This window comes from Vicugna pacos, chromosome 3 (assembly GCF_048564905.1).
Source record: "Vicugna pacos chromosome 3, VicPac4, whole genome shotgun sequence".
NCBI classification, from domain to species: domain Eukaryota; kingdom Metazoa; phylum Chordata; class Mammalia; order Artiodactyla; family Camelidae; genus Vicugna; species Vicugna pacos.
This window is the reverse complement of record NC_132989.1, coordinates 112206340-112228200: the sequence shown is the minus strand read 5'-3', so window position 1 is coordinate 112228200 and position 21861 is coordinate 112206340. Positions and strand designations below refer to the sequence as shown.

At 40.4% G+C, this 21861-nt stretch overlaps 1 protein-coding gene and 1 non-coding gene across 3 annotated transcripts in view; one reads left to right on the top strand and one right to left on the bottom strand.

Annotated features, from left to right (window-relative positions):
• The window catches only part of CTNND2 (catenin delta 2), an 875933-nt gene that overhangs the window by 819117 nt on the left and 34955 nt on the right, over positions 1-21861 (bottom strand). The window lies entirely within an intron of this gene.
• On the top strand, positions 7804-7880 carry TRNAD-AUC (transfer RNA aspartic acid (anticodon AUC)). Its single transcript has one exon. It is a non-coding gene; the product is annotated as a tRNA-Asp (tRNA).

The following is a 21861-nucleotide window of genomic DNA, read 5'->3' as shown; positions in this document are numbered from 1 at the left end:
TATTAGAATCGAATCACTAAATCCAGTCTATATTCAAGGGGAAGATAATTAAATTTATGGATATGTTTTAAAACTGCCACAGAGAGGTATTTTAAATATAAGCCATTATTCTCTGAATACTAGAGTCAAGCCTTCCATTTTAAATAATCCGTACTGAGAAAATTAATCATGGAAAAATCTGATACTTTTTATTCTTAAAAACATTATAAAAGTTACTGCAATATTTTTGACTAGTAGGGAAAAAAATCATAACTTCACGTAAGTATTCTGAGCCAAACAGAACTCTAAACAACCTAAAAAAAATTCACAGACCAACAAGCATGCCCTTCCTAAATACAAACTGGATCAATACAAAATCTCTCGACAAAGTTGCTTAAAATACCATAAATAATGTTTCTTTATGAAATATTCATTGTTTACTACCATGTGTTGAAGATCATTTTCAAAATGTACTATGAGGGGATCTGTGCCCCTCAGAATTAATCATCTCAGGTTAGGGGAAGATTTTATTTCTTATCTATGGCATCCAGAGAAATGTGAGGCCCAGTGACATGAATATTCAAAACAATAAAAATGCTCCACACGCTTTATATGTTTCAATGAAATAAACATGAAGTGGGCAATGGCCACTCTCCACGATGTAGACGCAACTTTTAAAACCTGCACAATCGGATTCAAATGCAGCAAACTGAGCCCCCACCCCAAATAATTTTGGGTTATTTTGTGTTATTTGAGATCATGAGTATGGGTGAATAGGAATCCCCACTGTTCAGGATAAAAAGTCTCTAGAGTTACCATTCTGAGGTTTATTTTCAATGAGAAGTAGGTTCAAGGGGAAATCATAGCTGTAATTACTAGGAGGTAATGTTGGTCACTAAGGTTTTCAACTTTAAAACCGTGAACACCCCAAATCTATTTGTTCGTGTACTATGGATGAAAGTGACTGAGAAACTCCACTTTTTCATGTACAGACTTATTCTAAAAAGCAGTTATTGACAAAGTTTAAAAATTATGTTTCAATGTAATAGAGAAATCGATGACACAAATTATTTAAATTAAGATATTTTCGTGATAATGGTACTAATGAAACAAATTTTATTTTAAACATCACCTTGAGTGGCCGAAATACGTTATTTCATTGAATTCTCACCACAAACAGGCCTATGATATCTCTCAGTTTTAGATCTGAGAAATCTATGGTACAAATCAGCCAATTTTCTGCAAATGCTCAAGGAATCCCTTCAGCTCTTCACAAAGAACAGTAATGAAAGTGGAAGCAAAGTGACCTTCCAACAGGCAATCCTCACCCTCTCTTTTCTTGCCAGCCCATTTTAGAAATCCCTTTTTTTTTGTATGCTAGTCTCTTACAGAACGACTACCATCAGCCTTACAGGACCTCTAACTCCCAGATCAGCAATCGATTAACCCCAGACAAAATAAACAACAACAAAAAACAAATGAGACACTGGGTCCCCAGGAGCCCTAAGTCACTGCAGCTAAAGGATTAATTAAACTTGGAACATGATCACTGAATTTAAGCCTTAAATTGATTAAGTCAGTAGAAATCTTTACTCACCACACACTCTGTGCCGGGCATCAGAATAAAACAGGTAAAACAACAAATGGCTATTCCCCTGAAGTTTCCACTCTAGAAGGTAAGGCAGACAAAAAAGAAACAGCACGGCAAAGACGTGGAGGTAAGAAACAAACATGAAGCAGGGCAAGGCATACAGAGTGACCCTGGCTGGGATAGCCTCTCTGGGGTGTGGACATTTCAGCAGAGGGGACATTATAGATCATAGCTTGTCTAGAAACTGGCCAGCTTTTCCTGGACAAATCACATAACCTGGTAACCACAAGTCTGTTTTCTATGTCTGTGAGTCTGTCTCTGTTTTGTAAATAAGTTCATTTGTGTCTTTTTTTTTTAAGATTCCACATGTAAATCATATCATCTGGTATTTTTCTTTCTCTTTCTGGCTTATTTCACTTAGAATGATGATCTCTAGGCCCATCCATGTTGTTGCAAATGACATTATTTTATTCTTTTTTATGGCTGAGTAGTACTTCATTGTATATACACGCATAATCTTTTTATGTCCAAGCTTCCTGATCTGTAAAATTAGGGATTAGACTAGAATGGCACTTAATGGACTTTCAAGCTCTGAAGTTCTATGACTCTGAGACCTTTCATTCAAAAGAAAGCCTTACAATGAAGAGCTTGCTCTATGAATTTATCTAAAGACCCTCTGATTCCAATGGAACCAACTTCATCAATCTACCGCCAAACTGCATTTCCTTACGAACCTTTCCTGCCTAGAGGCAAGGTTATATATGTCATATATATATATATATATATCCCACATTTTTCTTTATCCATTCATCCACTGATGGACACTTAGGCTGCTTCTATATCTTGGCAACTGTAAATAATGCTGCAATGAACATGGGAGTACAGATATCTTTTTGAATTAGTGTTTTTATTCTCTTCAAATAAATACCCAGAGATGAAATTGGTGAATTATATGATAGTTCTATTTTTAATTTTTTGAAGAAACTCCATACTGTTTTCCATGGTGGGTGCACCAATTTACCATCCCACCAACAGTGCACAAGGGTTCCCTTTTCTGCATATCCACACCAGCATTTATCTCTTGTCTTTTTGGTGGTGCCCATTCTAACAGGTGTGAGCTGATATCTCACTGAGGTTCTGATTTGCATTTCCTGATAATTAGTGACGTTGAGCATCTTTTCATGTGCCTATTGGCCATCTTTATGTCTTCTCTGGAAAATATCTATTAAGATCTTCTGCCCATTCTATAATCAGATAGTTCTTTTTTTTTTTTTTTGCAATTGAGTAGTATGAGTTCTTTATATATTTTAGATATTAACCCCTTATTGAATATACAATTTGCAAATATTTTCCCCCAGTCCATAGGCTGCCTTTTTATTTTTGTTAGTGATTTCCTCTCCTTTGCAAAGCTTTTTAGCTTCATGTAGTCCCACCTGTTTATTTCTTGCTTTGTTGCCTTTGCTTTTGGAGTCAGATCCAAAAAATTCTCACCAACACCAATGTCAAGGAGCTTACTGCCAAAGTTTTCTTCTAGGAAGTTTATGGTTTCAGGTCTTGCATTCAAGTCTTTAATCAAATTAGTTAAGTTCTGTGCATGATGTAAGATGGTGGTCCAGTTTCATTCTTTTGCATGTGGCTGTCTAGCTTCCCGACATCATTTATTGAAGAGACCCAACAAGCACAGTATCTCTGAAAATTAGCAAAGAATTTTCAGGATTCCATACGGTCTATCTGGTTCACCAGGTATCTAATTTGCTCAAGTATTTACTGCCCAAATTCTTATAACCTGAAAAATACTAATTAATGAAATCAACTTCAATGCAGAAATCCTGACTTTTTTCATGATATGAAAGATGATACTGAGTACACGGTATCGGGAGTAGGGCTTACACAAAGGGAGGAGGCAACTGTGAATATACTGAAGAGCTTGGATCCACGATGACCTCTTCAGTCCAGTTGGACAGGCTGACTCCTGTAAGCTGTACCAGGAACAAATGCAAACCTCCACACGAAGGATTAGAAGACCACAGGAACAAGAGCGGCATGGAAAAGCGAGGTAGAAACATATATGAACAACATCTCCTTAGGGGTTGTAGCAGTAGTAAGTATAAGTTGGAATGACCTATAATAAGAGATTCCTGCAAACAGATGCCCTAGGCTCTTGCTACCTAAAGTGTGGTCTCTGGACCAGCATTGTCACTATTACCTGGGGGCTAATTAGAAATGCAGAATCTTGGGATCCGCTCCAGACATACATACATAATCAGACTTCGCAGATTGGAAAGATCCCCAGGTGATTTTGTATGCACATCAAACTTTGGGAGGCACCACCCCAGGCTCTTAACCAGGTCAGACAAGGTGCAACTCCAGTCTAGCCTCAAGAAAACACACCTGCAATACAAAAGCATCTGTAACCACATATCAATGAGCTATAAATCAGTTAGACCATGACAGAAGACAAGCTCAAACCTCTATAACTACCAGGATTATTCAAAGGCACCGGGGATATTCAGTTCTGAATGTGCTCTCCAATACACAGTATCCACTAGCTAATGACATGCAAATATTTAGCACTTAAAATGAAGCTAGTCCAAATTAAGATGTTCTGTAAGCATAAAATACAACCTAACTACACAGACTTGGTGAGAAAAGAATGTGAAATATCTCTGTAATGATTTCTATATTGAATATGTTAAAACAATATGTTGGATGTGTTGGGTTAATGCAAATGTATCACTAAAATTAATTTCAGCTCTTTCTGTTTGCATTTTCCAACATGGCTTCCTAGAGAATTTTAAGTTCCCTGTGTGGTTCCCATTTGGTTTCGGCTGGACAGCGCTGCTTTACAGACAACCAGGAGCAGGCGTGGGAGTTCTTCTCAAACACGTGGAGCACCACTGTACGTAAGAAAGGTTAACCTGGCTCAGTCTGAACCAAGGATTAGAACCAGGACTTCATGTTGTGATATGATCCGGAGCAGGTAAAGAGCCTTCCCTTATTTTCCAAAAATGCCCGGGAGGTAATGTCATCACTCCCAGAGACTGATTACTGAATCTGAGAGTCAGCAAAAGCTTGCATTTCTTGTCTTACAAAATAATCTGAAAAGACAGCAATGAAAAAGAAACAAGAAAACCTACCTACCTATCAACAAACACTGCCTCCTGAGCAATTGCTAATACACACTCTCTTTTCCTCCAGAGAAGACTTACAGAAACTCGTTTTATTTTCTCCTTAGAGAAGGACCACTGGAGAGAGAGGCAGGCTGGAGCATCATTAGAGGAACTGACATCCACGCTTACAGGCAGACATTTTCCTGAAGATGCCACAGACCCTCACTAAATGTCTTGGTGGATAAATTACACTTCATCTATTAGAACAAATATTGTTGTGCTGAGACTGTCAAGCGTCCCAGCCAGCCTGCGTCACTACTGCAGGAGGAGAAAATAAATAAAGGAATACAGCCTCCCTGTTTCCATAAACCTGATCAACAATACGTAATGAAGACTGACAACAGAGCTTAGCAAGAAGTATCCGCCTCACTGCTATGATGCTCAAGATAATGCCAAAAAAATAAAGAAAGAACTCTCTTAGCTTGAGCCTGAGACAAAGCTACACAATTCTGGCTCATATTTCAGATTTAAGTAATTCATCTTCTAGCTGCCTATTCAAAATGCTAAGTGACTATTTCTGGTCCCACGAGACTGACTCTGATCCTGTCTGGATCAATGAAATCTCAAGAAGTAAATGTTTTCAAGGGCCACATGTTTAGTTTTAACAGACCATGCTTTTAAAGAGAATATAAAGTATATTATTTGATCTGGTCCAGAGAAGCTGAAGATTAGCTGGATCTATTTTTGAATTATCAATTATCAGTAGCCCAAAGTAGTTCAAACACTGCTGTCTGATTCGGATTTAGATTCAAGGGAATTTGGTATGAGTCCTAGTTCTTATCGTGGTGAAATTATGAGAGTTTCATTCGCTTGGCGCTTGATGACAGCGTTGGCGGCTGCCCTACCGTTTCTCCCAGCTCCACTCTCCACAGTCCATATTTCTGTGTAATGGAAGGAAAACAGGGCTTCCTTTGTAACCCCAGAAAACCCATATTTACCCAAATAAAGCTTATGTGATCTTTAAGAATGAATAACCTTACAGAAACAATTTAATACATATTTCAAAGAAGGATGTATAATAGCTCCCCAAAGACTTTTTAAAATTTATAAAGCCAACTCTCTCGAATGCATTATGAACACTCCTAAGTAAGGGATAGATAGACTAAAATACACACACACAAAGAGACACAAAAACATTCCTTGCCAGATTCTGAAGTCTAATGTTGCAACTCCTGAAGCAAATTAGGACATGTGTTCGCAGATTCCCGTTAAAATGAAAGCAATCTCCCAGCTATGATTATTCCACAGATTCTGCAAATGGAGAAAGCTGTTAGCAGCGTAAAGCAGCGTAGCCCAGAACGTCTATGTCACTCTGTTCTTAATTGCCGAGCTGCTGGATTCATGGAGCACCTGTTGTTTACTGTAACCTCCACTCTAATTTTAGAGATGCCATGTTTATCCTGTCGCCAGCTTTTTGATGCACTGATGGTTCTTCAAAAATCTCAATATCTGAGTCCTTGTAATCACTATATTCACTGGAAGACCACTCTTTTACTACTAAACCTCATGAATGGTGTAAGTCTTGTTAGTGTCTTTATCAAGCTTCGTGGGAAGTGACTAAGATGAATCTGCACGTCGCAGACTTGCTCTAAGTAAAGCAGGAAGGTGAAGGTCAGGGAGTTATCCTGTAACTGCCTGGGTGCCACTGTCCTCACATACAGGGGCTGAAGTGTGGCCAGAACAGGGTCACGTAATGGGACACAGCACAGGACCTGACTGTCCAGTGGCTTAATGACCAAGGACTAACCAGGGAGCCACAGCTAGTTCCAAAGTAGAAAGCAGCTTTTTTGTTGTTGTTGTTCTTAACTTGAAGGGCGTGGAATAGCCAGGGATACCATGAGCACGACTGATTCGTCGGTTTCACAAAATCAGGACCTTAACATGCTAATTTTTGCTTAATAATTCTGAACTACTTTTCCCTAGCACAGTGCCACCATTTAGTAAGAACATAAAAAACATGTGTTCAGTGAATAAATCAATCTCATCCACTATATAGTACCTGTTAGAGATTGAATTGTCTCCCCAGAAAATCACTTCTTTTTGTTTGTTTTTTCTGTGTTTTTTATTGAAGTACCATCAGTTACAATGTGTCAATTTCTTGTGTACAGCACAACGTCTTAGTCATGCACATGCATACACATATTTCTCCTCATATGTTTTTTTCATTAAACGTTATTACAAGATATTGACCACAGTTCCCAGTGCTATACAGCAGAAACTTGTTTTTTTAATCTATTTTTATATATAGTGGCTAACATCTGTAAATCTCAAATGAAATCCACTTGTTGAGTCCTAACCCTTAGTGCCTCAAAATGTGACCTTATTTGAAAGTACAGTTGTTGCAGGATGTAATTAATCAAGATGAGATCACTCTGGAGTAGGGTGAGCCTCTAATCCAATGTGACTGGTGTCCTTTGCAAAGGAGCACCATTTGAAGAGGTGGCAAGCACACAGGGAGAACACCAAGTGAAGATGAAGACAGAGATTGGGGTGACACAGTAGAAGCCAAGGAATGCCAAGGTTGCCAGGAACCACCGGTAAATAGGAGAGATGCAGGACAGATTCTCCCGTGAAGCCCTGAGCAGGATACCCTCGATCATGGACTTCTGCTTCCAAAAGTCCGGGATAATAAATTTCTATTATTTAAGCTACCTGGTGTGCAGTAGTTTCTTACAACAGCGCTAGAAAACTAATATGGTAAGTAAGACAAACTATGACTTGATATTTATAAACAAAAGTGGAAAGTTTAAATCTGAGTAAAATCAATAGTATATAAAAGCTAAGAAAAAAAGATTTTCAAGGGGGTGTTTATCACTATGTTTAATGTTTAGATCCCTTAAAATTGCACCTCATCTACAAAAGCATAAACAGAAAAACTAAATGCAATCAGAGCATCTTAAAAAAAAGCCCTTTGAAAAAAGAGATTTTGATTTTATACACTGATTTACCCTTAGTACCTAAAATACAGTGTAGCACAGTATGGCCATAAACCACCATGATTTGTTGAAAGAATGAATGAATGGCCAACAGAGAGATGTGTAATTCAAAATGCAGGAGCATGGGGGAGGGTATAGCTCAGTGGTAGAGCGTGTGCCTATCATGCACAAGGTCCTGGTTTCAATACCCAGTACGTACCTCCATTAAAAGGTAAATAAATAAATAACCTAATTACTATTCCCCACCAAAAAAAATTTTTTTAAAAAGCCAATGCTTAAATAAGGCTAACTTAACAAAATGCAAGAGCAAACTGGTGAACATGCTTAATCAAACATTAAAAACTAAAAATTCAAACCAGGAATAGGCTATATAAAAAGTGTTTGTCATTTCTACCAGAAGAATTTTGCTGTGTTTTAAAATCAAGTATATGTCAGTCATTGAGAAAGAAATCCTAGTGGAAAAATTAGAAATATGCCATATGTTGTCAGCCTGAAGAAAACACAAGTACAGTGACATTTTCCACATTTCAAAGAACTATTTATCAAATGTTTGCCTCTTGCTGTGCAGATGGCAAAGTCGCTGTGCTTTGAAAGGGTGATTAGAAATAAACAATCTGGAAATAGATTCTGCAAATTTTAATGAATAGTGTATATGTATGTGGCAATGTATACACAGACACGCCCCTTAATGAATTACTTGCGGGTTACACTGTCAAATAGTAGATTAAAAAAATCTTTCCACCACAGTAGTGATTATGCAAAAAGCTGGCCATTGTTTAGAATTCTGTTAAAAAAGAAAAAGTGAATCAATGCTAACAGATACACATTACTATATACAAAACAGATAAACAACAAGGACCTACTGTATAGCACAGGGAACTATATTCAATTTCTTGTAATAACATATAATGGAAAAGAATCTAAAAACCAAAGTACATATTTGTCTGACTGAATCACTTTGCTATGCACCTGAAACTAACACTGAAAATCATCTACACTTCAATAAAAAATATTTTTTTTAAAAAAAATGAGTTAAGGCCAACAACAATTAAAAAAAAAAACTGCTGTAATTATTTCTGACTTACTCCAGGCCACCCTGCTGAATGAAAAGTAAACAAAAACAAAAACATGGCAAAAAAAAAGTGAGTCAGTGCTTATGTTTACTGTATTTTAAGATATCAATGAGAATCAAGATTATTATAGTGATGAAAACTTTTCCTTGGCTTCTACACAGAACTTCCACAGATTTCACCCTGTGCAAGGCAAAATTTTGCCTTCTGTTCCTTCTACTTGAACAGTAAACTATTTACCAAATTGCTTCCTTATGTTCAAACACTGTTAGGTTCTGCAGGAGAGAAAAAAACCTAACCTGGTCTGAAATGGTATGTCTTTCAAGAAAAAAAAAAAAAAGAGCATCCAGTTTCCTAGTACATTTTTGAAAAGTCACCTAAGAACAGACATACCAATCAATATGCAACGAGGTTCTTAAATTGACAGCAATTACACATGGACATTTTAAAGTGATAAAATAAATATAAATTATAAAATAAATAAAATTCAAATTAACAGCATCAGTATAGACTGTGTGATGATCTTGTTTAGAAAAAAAAAGAACTTGGAAGTAACTGGTGGGGTGTGACTCTGAGTTTTATGTGTCACAGGATGACTCCATCTCCCTCCCACTTTGTTTACCGATGGCCAAACTGACCTCCTACAGACAGGACAGCCTTCACCCGACATAAACTCTCTGTGGACTTGCTAAGCTCATCCTCGTTCCTTCCTAGAATGAATGCAACTGCAGCAGTGATTACAAACCCTGATAAGGACAGAGGGCGTGAATTCCTGCTTGGCCCCCTTCTACCTGGGTCCCCCCCCCGTATTCCACCAGCACGACTTCTGCTGGTGACACGGGTCAGCACCATGCCAGTAAATCCACTGTGCACAAGTTAACCCGCTCCATGTCCCACCGGCAGCAATAGATGCCCCTAAAATGCTCCTTTTGAAACCCTCAGCTTCAAGAGCACGCCCCACCCCATCCTACTGGTTTCCCTCCCCTTCCTCTCTGGTCTTCTTGTCTTATTCTTTGTGAGCTTATCCTTCCCCACCTGATCCTTGAGCACTGAACCACCTCAGTCCTATTGCCTGCGTGCTCCATGCTCTCTGCTCAGCCATCTCTTCTACACCCAAAGCTGCTACTGCGAACAGCTTCCACATCTGTGTCTCTACTGTAAAGGTTCCGGGCGCTGTGAGGGACCTCTGGTACATGCAGTGGGTGTGTCGTGTGACTGAATCCTGAACCAAGTCTGCTTGGTCAGAATATTTCAGCCTCATGGCCAGGATTGCTCCCAGGAGACCTGAGCTGGACCAAGCAGCTCGATTCTTACAGAGTCTTCAGCAACCACTAGGAAGAAGCGCACACTCTCCTTAGAGTGCTCAACTCCCAGAGCGTGAAGTTGGGATCCCCCACTGGCATATTGACACTACGTGTAAAGAGCCTGCTGGAGACAATAAAGGAGAGAGCAGAATTAAGTGGTGGACAGAGAGAGACGTGTCATGAGCAGCAGAGTGCCTGGATGAGTCAAAACCGTAGCATTTTTACTTGTAAGAGTCAATAAACCCCATCAATTCCCCCATTAAGCCAATTTAAGTCGGCTTGCTGTGATTTGCAAAGGGAGTCCCAACTAATCAGAAACCTGCTCCCAGTCGTCAGGGATGCCTAGAAACAGACCTGGGTGATCTGTGGGGGGTGTGTATGTATTGAGGATGCTTTGTGTTTGACCAGAAAGGAAGGTACTCACTCACTCTTTGTAGCAAGACAGCTGTCAAACTCCTGTCTGCGTGCTTCAGACCTCGGGCTGGCGGTTCAGATGACTTGGTCAGGTAGGGCAGTGGGGCGGGGGGTTGCCAGATGCTTCTTGTAGCCTTTAGTAAAGTCCTTCAAGGAAGAGGCAATAATATGTCCAGACTGGTGCATCAGGAAATAGAGAAGAAAATAAACTATGACCCCAGGACCACTTTCCATCCATGGCCAGCAACCCAGGATGGCGAGGCAGAAAACCAAGACCCTGCGGGGTTGGAACAGCCAAACTAGACTGTCACATCTCTCTCTCTCTCCAGAAGTCTGGTGATAAGATATAAGCTATAAAATACACCGAGCTGCTCAGGGGGAGGATACAGGTACAAAGATTAGCTAAGAATTTTCACTCATATTCTACATTCAAAAATAAGAGATCATTAACATGGAGGAGGTTTCACTTCACTTTGCCGAAAACTCCAAGGAAATGAGAAACATAAAGTGGAAAATGTAGGCTTCAATTTTATGTCAAATTAAAAATGATGAACATATTTTGTTTTGTAAAGACAAACATATTTCCTAGATATGAAATTCTAAGGTAGTAGATTGGCAGTAAGACAGCTACTGACAATCAGCTTCTCATTCATGCAGAAAGCACAGTTTCACCTGCATTATTTCTACCAAATATCCAACTCTACGTCCTTTATGAATACTGGTGCTATCCTGCTGTACATTTTAAGTAATTAAATTGACAGAAGAAACGGGGCTGGGGAATGAGAAAGGAGGCCAACATTATTAATGTAAAAACATAATTTTTTTCTAAAAATAATGGTAGTTCTTTTGTTCAAATCTGTTCCGCTACTGAGCACTGATAAAGAACAGCACATGGGTACAAATCTAAGATTACAGTATTTCACTCACATACATTTGCCTCGTATTTCAGAAGAATGAAAGTTTCTCTTTGAAAGGTATAATCCTTTGTACTATCTGAGATAGATTTCCTTAAATACAGTTGAAAGATACTGCTTATTTATAAACTAAATAAATACCTCAAGCTTCCTTGTTTACGTGAAGCAAACAGTCTGAAGACAGATGGGGAAGAGGGTCCAGCCTGACCTGGCTGGCACTCTCAGCTTGGACTTCCAGCCTCCAAAACTGAGAGAAATCAATTTGTTTACCCAGTCGGTGGTGATCTGTCAGAGCAGACCAAGTGGTCTAAGACAGCGACATCAATTCTCACCTAAATTTTCAAGCTGCCAACTTGCTCACATGAGCCAATGCCTTACATGAAATCTCTCCAGAGAGACAGATAGACATGTATCTCTAGAGATAGACAGACAGACAGACAGAGCTCTCTAGAGATGTGTAAATATGTATGTTTCTATAGATAGATGTGTATAAACAGAATCCTCACTGACATAGTTCCCAATGAAAATGAAATCTTCAAGGATAAACTGTAACAGATTATCTGTACACATGGCTCATCATGGAGTTGATTCCTTTTATTAGAATGACACTTAAATGTCATCAAAAAGATCTTGGCCTAAACTCTACCTTTCTGGAGAAGAAGAGTCTTTACTCTGCATATTTGAAAGATCTGGCCCTCTGTTTTCTCAGCTCTAGTTCTTCCTCAAGGGAATTTCCTGAGTCTGCTCTGGAGCCTGATGGTAGCTGGTCCCAACCGTCCACAGTCAACAGGAGCAGCTGGCTCTCTGCTGCCTTGTTCATCAACACAGAGCCTGTTGGGTGATCCTACTGTTAAAGTCATTCAACAGAGTCTAACCAGGACATCCTCACATGACTGAATTCCTCCTGCAGTTCTGAATCAACCTGCCAGAGCGTGTATATTTCTGGGAGTTTGCTTGGCCTCTCTGTTGCTGCCAGCTCTCCATTTTGGCAATGAACAATTCCATTTGTGATTTTGGTAAACACAATATGTTTCAGACGGTGCTGATGGTAAAAGTAATCTCAAAAAAAAAAAAAAAAGAAAAAGTCGAAGTCTCAATATCCAAAAACCTAGCCAGAACAAGCTATTTATACTTTTAGTCAGTGGTAGATGCATTGGTTAGGTCGGAGGGCAGTTGAATGCAGGGTTTGCTTTCCAGAAAAGGTTAAGTAAAAGCTTCTGAGTATGATTTTCTAGTCAGTCATGGTACATTTTCTCCTTCTACCTCAAGTCAGCCACAAACTTTTCCCTCTCCATCTCCATCTTTTCCCCCTCCCCACAATGAGAATTAGCTTACAGATCTTTGCCTTGCTCCCTCCCTCACTGTGTCCAGTGTTATTCATTGCCTGTTCTTCCTTTCCTCTGCCTTTTTCCTTCATTAGCTTTCAGTTATTCACTTCACATTTTTCAGTGCCCACCGTGGGCAACGGTCCTGTGCCCAGCCCCAAGAACGTTGCCCAGCAACTGACCTCAAAATGCTCCCTGCAAAGCCATTCGTTATAATCAAAGGTGGTATTTAAAAGCCTAAAAGCAGTTAAAGAGAAAAGGACATTTCTTCAAATTAGAAAAAAAATAATATTGGTGTCCCTGTTCAATAATGACAGATAAAAGTTGATCCGTACAACTCTAAACAATTATTTTCTTCCCTCGACAGTAGCGATGGTCTAATGGCTAAACAGATAATAAGAAGAATCGATAGAAAACTGAGGGAGATACTGTTAGGAAACCCGCTTGAGTAAACGCGGGGCACCTCCGTGTGTAGCGCATCACACCAAGGAAACCGCTGATGGCCCCCTTTTCTGAACAGAGACCATGGCAATTTCACGAGTCAGAGAAACTAACATTAGATGCTCCACGCACCACCAAGGTGACCCAGATAGTTCCAAGTTAAACATACATATCTAGTGAGAAGATACGACACTTAAATTTTTAAACCTCAAAACTTTTATTTAAATGGGGTTTGCCAACAGTCTTTCCTATTTCTTGGAATTCCACTGACCCTTTGGAAATGGCTTATGGTATACATCGGAAGCTGAAGCAGGTGACAAAAGTAATGGAAGGCTACAAACCTGTATCTGAATTACCTGTTCACAGAAGCCCCAACTGCTATTCATCAGGAAGAAACAGGGGGCTGGAGATGAACAAGAGGAAACTGATTTGATAATGTGTCTGCCCTTGTGCACTTTCACAGCTGAAAATCCCACCCTGCTCCTGTGGTCTTTCTGAGAGTCACTCTTTCTGTTACTTTCTTCTTTTCTTTCTCTGTTTCTTGTCTGTTTCTCTATATCTATCTTTCAATGTCTTTTGTGTTCTTTTTGAATCTCCCCCAGATAATCAAATCACACTCCAATCTGGGAACCCGATTCAAGGCATCTCCAAATTGGAAACAGAGAAAACAAGCTCTGAGGAGCATCCACCTGCGCCCGCACCTCCGCTCCGTCTCCCGTTCTATGGGAAACACCGCATTCAGCTTTGCTCCCATCACTCCACCAAAACCACTTTGGCCAGGGGCCCCGGTGACCATCCCTTTGCTAAGCTCACAGTCAGTGCTCAGGCCTGCTTTCTTTCATCTGCCAACAGTGTCTTCAGGTTTCATCACAACTGAGGTCTTGACTGATCTTGCTCAGGGACATCAGACTCCACTGGCTTTCCTCCCACCTCACTGGCCACTCCCTGTCACCCTTCTGCTGTTCCCTCCTCTCCCCGACCTTCCAATAGCACCTGCCCCCAGGCTCGCCGGTCCTACGTCCTCTTCTCCATTTACACCCACTTCCTGGGGGAATCTCATCCAGTCTAGTGGCTTGAAATATCATGTACATGCTGGTTATCACCATCTCCGGCCTGGATCCCTTGAAGAATGTCTTCAACTTCCCAGAGACTCAGTTCCTTCTTTGTCAAATCAGGATAACGTTTCACAGTTTTGTTTTGTTTTGTTTTGTTTAATGTTTAAGACCAAATACAATGATGCATGTAAAACACAATAAATTCAAAAGTGCAAGATCACACGATAAGAAGACCCACTATTCCCTCTGCACTGGGCCGTTTGCCGTGTGCTGTCATTTTTCATAAACCAAGTGATAAAAATGCACTGTAATTGTAATGTGCAGCTGCACTCACAAACCAAATAAATCTGATTAAGACACAGTTCCTTAAAGAGTGATGATTACTTGGGTTTCCCCATTCGAGCATAAAAATCCTATGATGCCCAGAAGGCAGCCTTAAATGAGGGATTAACTGGAGATGCCAAAAGGATCTGAGGAGAAGGCATCAAGCCCCAGGCTGAGACAAGGACAACGGCATCGTGTTTTACCTGGAAAGAGGCCAGAGGAGAGGGCTGAGATGCCCGGGCTCAGGAGCGAGACATCCTGGGTTCAACCCCCAGTTCACCTACCTTCACTGTGTACACGGGCTTGGACCAATTGCCTGACCTGCCCTCATCTGAAAAATGGAGACAATCCCTTGGTTTATCGTGAGGATTAAATGAGCCACCACCCATGGAGCTCTGAGAAGACCTGTGCTCGACCAAGGAATTCTCCTGGGCAACCACGCGTGGGGAAACAAACAGAACAAAGTTCAATGTATGCATCCAACGAGGGAAAGCATTTTCCTGCCAATTAAGTAAAGGCCAGAGGAGAGGAGGTGGGGGAGCAGCTTCTTATCAGGAGGAGAAACAAAGAAAATCTAAAGCAGGGGGTATGTTGAAATATGCATGCGATATACATGACTGGACACTCTGCTGTTAAGATTATCCACAGAGTGAGCATTCTCTGACTCAGTAACTTCAGGACAGAGTGACAGCGGTTCCTGGTCACCCCGACCCTGAGGTCCTCTCAGGGAGGTTCTGGGACAGCAGCATTTACATCAGCTGGCAGCCTGGAGGACGTGCACATTCTTGGGCCTCAGCCCAGATCTAATGAATCAGAAACTGTGGGTCTGGGACTCAGCAATCTGAGTTATAACGAGCCCCCAGATGACAGGGACATGCGCCAAAGTCTGACAGCCACTGCCCTAAGCCAGCAACTCCCAAAAGAGAAGAAAAGATACTGATGGAGGATCGAACTTGACTTTCCACTGCTTTATCTAGGCGACTAGTTTGTAGTGTTTGGTTGCAAGCAAATGTCTTTAGAAAACACTGCGTGTAAGTAGTATTCATGGGAAAATTGCATGTGGTTTGGCAGCACACAAACTCTTCAACTCACCGATATCTACCCGGCCAAAGCTATGTGTCACCCTGTGAACCAGGAGAGACGAGAAGAATAAAATGTGGGCCTGTCCCCTGGGGGGTTATAACATTATGAGCTACAGATGCAAAAAGACTAACAAAAATACAAAAGCCAAAGAAGCTCCCGCTGTCTCAACTAAGAAGGGGCTGAGGAAGGTTCTGGAAGATTAAACATGCAAGGAATGATGACAAGCGCAGTTGGTCAGGTGTGGCGGGAGGGCAGAGGGAGCAAGGATGTTCTTGGAGAGGAGGCTGGACGTGCCGCTGGGACTTGAGTGTCATCCTGAAGGGTCTGGTCTTTAGTTTTCTCAGCACCAAGTTGTTGAAGGCTTTCGGCAAAGGCTGTGTTTCTCTATATCCACCAAACTCAGCTCAGGATGATAGTTTAGGAGCAACCTGAGGTGCAGAGAGGAAAGGGGCTGGACACAGATTTGACGAATAGACTACTGTGAAGGAAAAGGGAAGAGATGAGGATGAAATGGAAGTAAAAACCACGAAGCACAGTTAGGGCAGAGGATACGAGGGCGTCAGGGACTGGATCCACAGGGTGAAGTACTGTGTGAGTCAAATATGGTCCCAGATTTACTGACAATGCAGCTGAAACTGAGCTATGTATAAAACATCTAAAATGTACACTCAGACTGGAATAAATTTGATCTCTTATGAGTTACTTGCACAAGAAACAAAACCAAAATCTCAGCACTTTAGAGTCAAACCAAAGTGGAAACACGATTATGGGAACCCCTTTAATATTATGTAAGATGGTTTATTCTCAAATTTATCAAATTCCCAAACAATCCGTTTATACAGTTGAAATTACAGTGATAAAGCCACGTCCAGTTAGTTGACTTGAGAATGTGCGTTTTAAAATGTCCACATCCTTTTTTAGATATCTGTACTTAAACATCACCCCCATGATGTCTAAGCCCTACCAACAGCAGGGTTGGATTCCTAAATTCTAAAGTTCACTCTAAACATTAAAAACATATGTGTTTGTATTTCAATGTTCTCTACTCTCGTATGATTAATTTAAATTGTCTATAAGAAAACAGATATAGAAATGAGCTCCCCTGTGGAGGAGATTTCTGAAGAGCCCAAGATAAGGACAAGCCAGCCATATCAAGGTGTGACGTTCCGTCAAGATGTTTGTGAAGGCACGTGCAGCAGATGCAAAGGCACAGGGGCAGGAAAATACTTGATCTGAGAGGGAGACGGAGATGCAGGTGTACGTGGGGGACAGCAGTCAGGGCAGCATGCCCTTGCCGGCCACAGAAAAGGGACTCTTCCTGGTGCGTGGAGTTGCCGGGGAGGATGGTGCACAGAAGAATCCTATGATCCGATTACCCTTTGCCAGTGACTTTATATTTATGTTCTAATGAGCAATGCAAATCTTGTCATCTGGACCCAGAATAACATATAATAAAAGCTCTTGACTCATAAGAGTATCTTTAGGGTCAATAAGCATAAGAACTAATATACATGTAAGTATAGGTTAACACACTTAGTGTCATATTCAATAAATCTGAGCTAAGCCACAAATGTGCGTATTTAATCACTGACTACCTATGCTGTTCGAGAAAGAACATCATCTCCATCCAAGGGAAATGACACCAGTCAGCTCTCTTACGTGCTTTGACACAGTACATAAGTGCCTAGGAAAAGGAAGAAGACACACTGTAACGGGTTACAGTTTCCACATAAACCTTCCGCGTGGGCTCCACAGAAGGCTGCCAAGGCCCTTCTACTCGCGGCCAGCACAAGGCCGGAGGGCACAGAACTTTCTGATGGGACACATGTGGACTCCTGAGGAGCACGTGTTTGCTTGGGGCCCACACCAAGTCTGGGACTCCCTGTGGCTTGCTCTGGGTGGCTGGACTTACAGCCTCAAAGCAACGTGACAACGAAATTACAGACACTGTGGCTCAAACCCAGCTACGCACCCTTGTCTAAAGCAGCGTTATACAAGATGTGCTCCTCCTTGTTGCCCACTCTTGTTTCCCTCGAGTTTTTTTTTTCTCTTTTCATGTTCCTTTTCATTTTAGGCCATTACAAGGTATTGAATACAGTTCCCTGTGCTACACAGAAGGACCTTGTTGTTCATCTATTGTATATGTAGTAGTGTGTATCTACAAATCCCGAACTCCCAATTTATCTCTCCCCATCCACCCTTTGCTCCCTGGTAACCATAGGTTTCTTTTCTATGTCTGTGTATCTGTCTCTGTTTTGCAAATAAGTTCATTTGTCTCCCTTCAATTTTAATTAGATCTTCCTTGTTACTAATTTATCCATAAAAGCCTTCTTAAATGTTTTCTAGAACGAGCCTGGATACTATACAATAATGACATAAACAGGCGGCATGGTTGGTTTTATTGAATACTTCCCTACAATTGTAACAGGGAAGAAGAAATCTGACTCTGTACTGGATCTGTTTCTTTTACTTTAACCTTTGCATTCTGTGGCTTTTGCTACAAGTTAATCACTAAAGGGGGGTTGGGTTGCCTATAGCTTGAAGTATATATAATGGCCCATCTCCAGGAACCCTGTCTCCCAAGCCTGAGTGTTAAGCCAAAATATCTTTACTTCAGTTCACAGGACACATCTTGACCAGGGACACCTGTAAATGACTGCAGGAAAGAAAAAATTAACACATCCCCTCTGGAGTCTGGCCAGAACCAGGAAATATTTGTAACAACTTAACACCTTTTTCACTTTACCTCCTCACCTCCTACTCTTTGCTCTATAAAAGACACTAGCATCCCATTCCAGGCAAGGTGATTCTTTGAGACACTAGTCCACCATCTTCTTGATTTGCTGGCTTTCTGAATAAAGTCACTATTCCTTGCCCCAACAACTTGTTCCTCAATTTACTGGCCTGTCGTGCAGTGAGCAGTACTATCTTGGACTCAGTAACACGATGACGTCAACGCAGGTGCCCACAAAGTAATCCCCACAACCCTACAGGTAGTTAAATACACAGTTGACAGAAGTGGAGTGAGGGGACTGACACTTGTGTGATAGTGAAAACCTGAAGTGTTTGTTGAGAGAATAAACCCAGAGTCGCCAAGTGTAAGGTTTCAATATAAAAAATAAAATATCAAAATGTGTCCTATATTTTTCTCATCTTCCCTACTAGAAGGCCTCTACAGGAATTCTGTACCCAGTTTCTTGATCTATTTAGCATGGATGCCTGTTCTTAGCATCAAAGCATTAATTACTCTGTGCCTGTCCCCCCTTCTTGCTGCCAACTTAATCAAATAACAATAAAAGAAAAACAGCAGAGCAGCAACAGTAACAATGGCTGATACTCCAGCAAGCTTAGTTGCATACGCTGTCCCCTGGGTTAAATGCTTTACAAGCACTGCCTTGTTTATTTGAAACACTTAATGAAGCAGACTCAGTGATGGTCTCCGTTTCACAGTTAAGACTTGAGTGTCTCCAAGGTTACAAAGCTAATCGGTGTTGGAATCCAGCCTGACCCCAGACCCACACTCTGGACCCCTGCAAGAGCATCTCCCTTAGGACTGTCTGCTCAGACACAGCCCAAGCTCCACGCCGGTATGGAATCTTCACATTTCTTTAGCACAGATGTCTCCTCCCTCAAGTAACTGAAGCAGCTCAATTCTGTGCCATAGGTATTATACTTCACCCACGGGGCGGGGTACTATGTAGTTCACACTATCTCTGCATGAGTTAAGTCCCACATGTGTATCTTCCTACAGCTACAAGTCCGGAAAAACAAAAGAGAAAAAGATGTACCAAACAACAATGACAATAATAATCAACACGTCTTTCCATCAGTCATCAGATCCAGTGACCATTCATGGAATTATTACAGGAAGAATAAATTACCAGTTCCCAGAAGAAATCAAGTTCTCACACGACCTGGCCCCCTCCACATCTCTCCACAGACCTGGAGGGTGTCCACTGGTTCCCATTCTGCTTCTCACTGGCCTTCTTTCAATTCACAGAAAGGTCCATGCATTTTCTTGCCCCAGGGTCTTTGCACATGCTCTCCCCCAGAAGTCTCTATCTCCCACTCTTACCCTTGATAACTACTGCTCATTCTGCAGACGCACCTATATGTCTGTTCCTTAAGTGGGCCTCATACAACAACAGCCTTTGTCCAATATTCTCTCTCCCAGCATCCTGCTTTTTTCCCCACTTTGCCTTTACCTCAGCAGCAAACCTGCCTCCCCTTAAGAGCAAACACCATGAGGGCAGATGATATAACTATTTTGTATTAAATACTCTGTCCTCAATATCTTCCCTTACCACAGTATAAGCACAATGTAGTTACTACCAGAAACAGACAGGCAGATTCTCCCCAAGTCTTTTATTTGCCATCTATGCAAGGAATTATCACAATAAGAAAAAAAATAAGTGTAGTTTAAATTGTACCTCTTTATTTATGCAGAAGTCAATCATGCACTGGTTCATCTTATGAATCAAAATCAATCAGGTTAAATCTCGAAACTTTTTCTAACTCAACTGGTTTATGCTATGATAAAAAAATGTAAAAACTCAACAACTTTGTTGGACAGTAAATTTGAGGTGCAGCTTCATTCAGAAGCTGGACTCCGCTTTATACCTCCTGGGTTTCTTCTAATCTGCTAGGAAATGCCCGAGGAACAGTGGTTCTCTCAGTATTTCAGCATCTCCGCTTCAACTTCCCACGAAAACAGAAACTGCAGAAGTACTGAGAATGAAACAAATTGCTACTTCTTGCAACCAATTCTGGCTGTAAAGCTTATTTTTTAAGCAGTGTTCTTACTCTACTGTATTTGCTCACTCACACTGGCATTAACCAGCGAGTGATTTCATTAAGTATTCTACAGTACTGGGGTGCTTCTGAATCCTTACCGAATATGAATGCATAGATGGTGTATTCGTAATAATACACAATTTTTTTTTAAACAGGGATGCTTTGTAAGCAAGGTTTACTGGCTATAAAAATGTTTTCATCTAATGTTCGATTCTTCTGTTGAGAAGCATTATATATTCTAAACCAAACAGCACTCACACTTCCTTCTCTGCAACTGCTTTCTGCAGATTTACTAATGTTTCAACCGCTCGTCAATCATGTAATTTCCTTCACTGGGCAATTCCATTCTCAGCGAATTTGAGAGAACGGCTGTGAATGCTATTGTTTTAAAAATAACATTCTGTAGCATTTCAAAAGACACATGATCAGTAATCAGTTTAACAATTCTTTTTCAGAACTAAGTACTTTTAAGGTCATCTGTAAATGTTACCGTTTTAGAATTTAAATTGGATTTCTGGTAATTATATACAAAATTCTATGATGTACATAAGGTGTGCTCCGTTTACACAGTACGAAAAAGTAGAAAGCATACATAACTTTACTGCTTGTAACAGTTACATCCTATGGAAGCCAGAGGTCAGTTGGTTGTTTTTTATTTATTTTAACAAGTGCTATGGTTTACCTAATAACACATTTATAAAGAAGCTAACCAGGTAATTTAGATATCAATTAAATTTTTAATTTGGTTTAGTTCAAGCAGTAACCTCACCTACAGTGATGTGACATTTAAATATAATAGTTCTTGAAGAAGACTGGCAAATTCCATTAATCCAAGATCTCATGTAAAACATTACATCCCCGTAAGTATTGTAAATATGGAGCACAGCACAAAGACTGCCTAAATTTTCCTGTAAAACTAGACTTTCTCTCAATAAAACGTAAGTTTTTTTTTACTGATAAAGTTTAAAGACAGTGTCTTCAGAAATTTCTCCACTGCAAATCACAATCTAAATAGCATTGTTTGAAATACTACTCAGCCATAAAAAATAATCTAATAATGCCATTTGCAGCAACATGGATGGACCTGGAGATTGTCATTCTAAGTGAAGTAAGCCAGAAAGAGAAAGAAAAATACCATATTATCATATCATATCACTTATAAGTAGAATCTTAAAAAAAAGGGACACAAATGAACTTATCTACAAAACAGAAACAGACTCACAGATATAGAGAACAAATTTATAGTTACCAGGGGGTAAAGGGGGTGGGAAAGGATAAACTGGGAGCTCGAAATTTGTACCTCTTGGGAAGTGATGGAAACGTTAGCTATCTTGATCGTGGTAGTGGTTTCACTGGTGTCTACATGAATCAAAATTTATGAAAGTGTACATCTGAAATCTGTGTAGTTTACAGGTATCATACCATAATAAAGGTGTTTAAAAAAAAGTTTTAATGAATTAT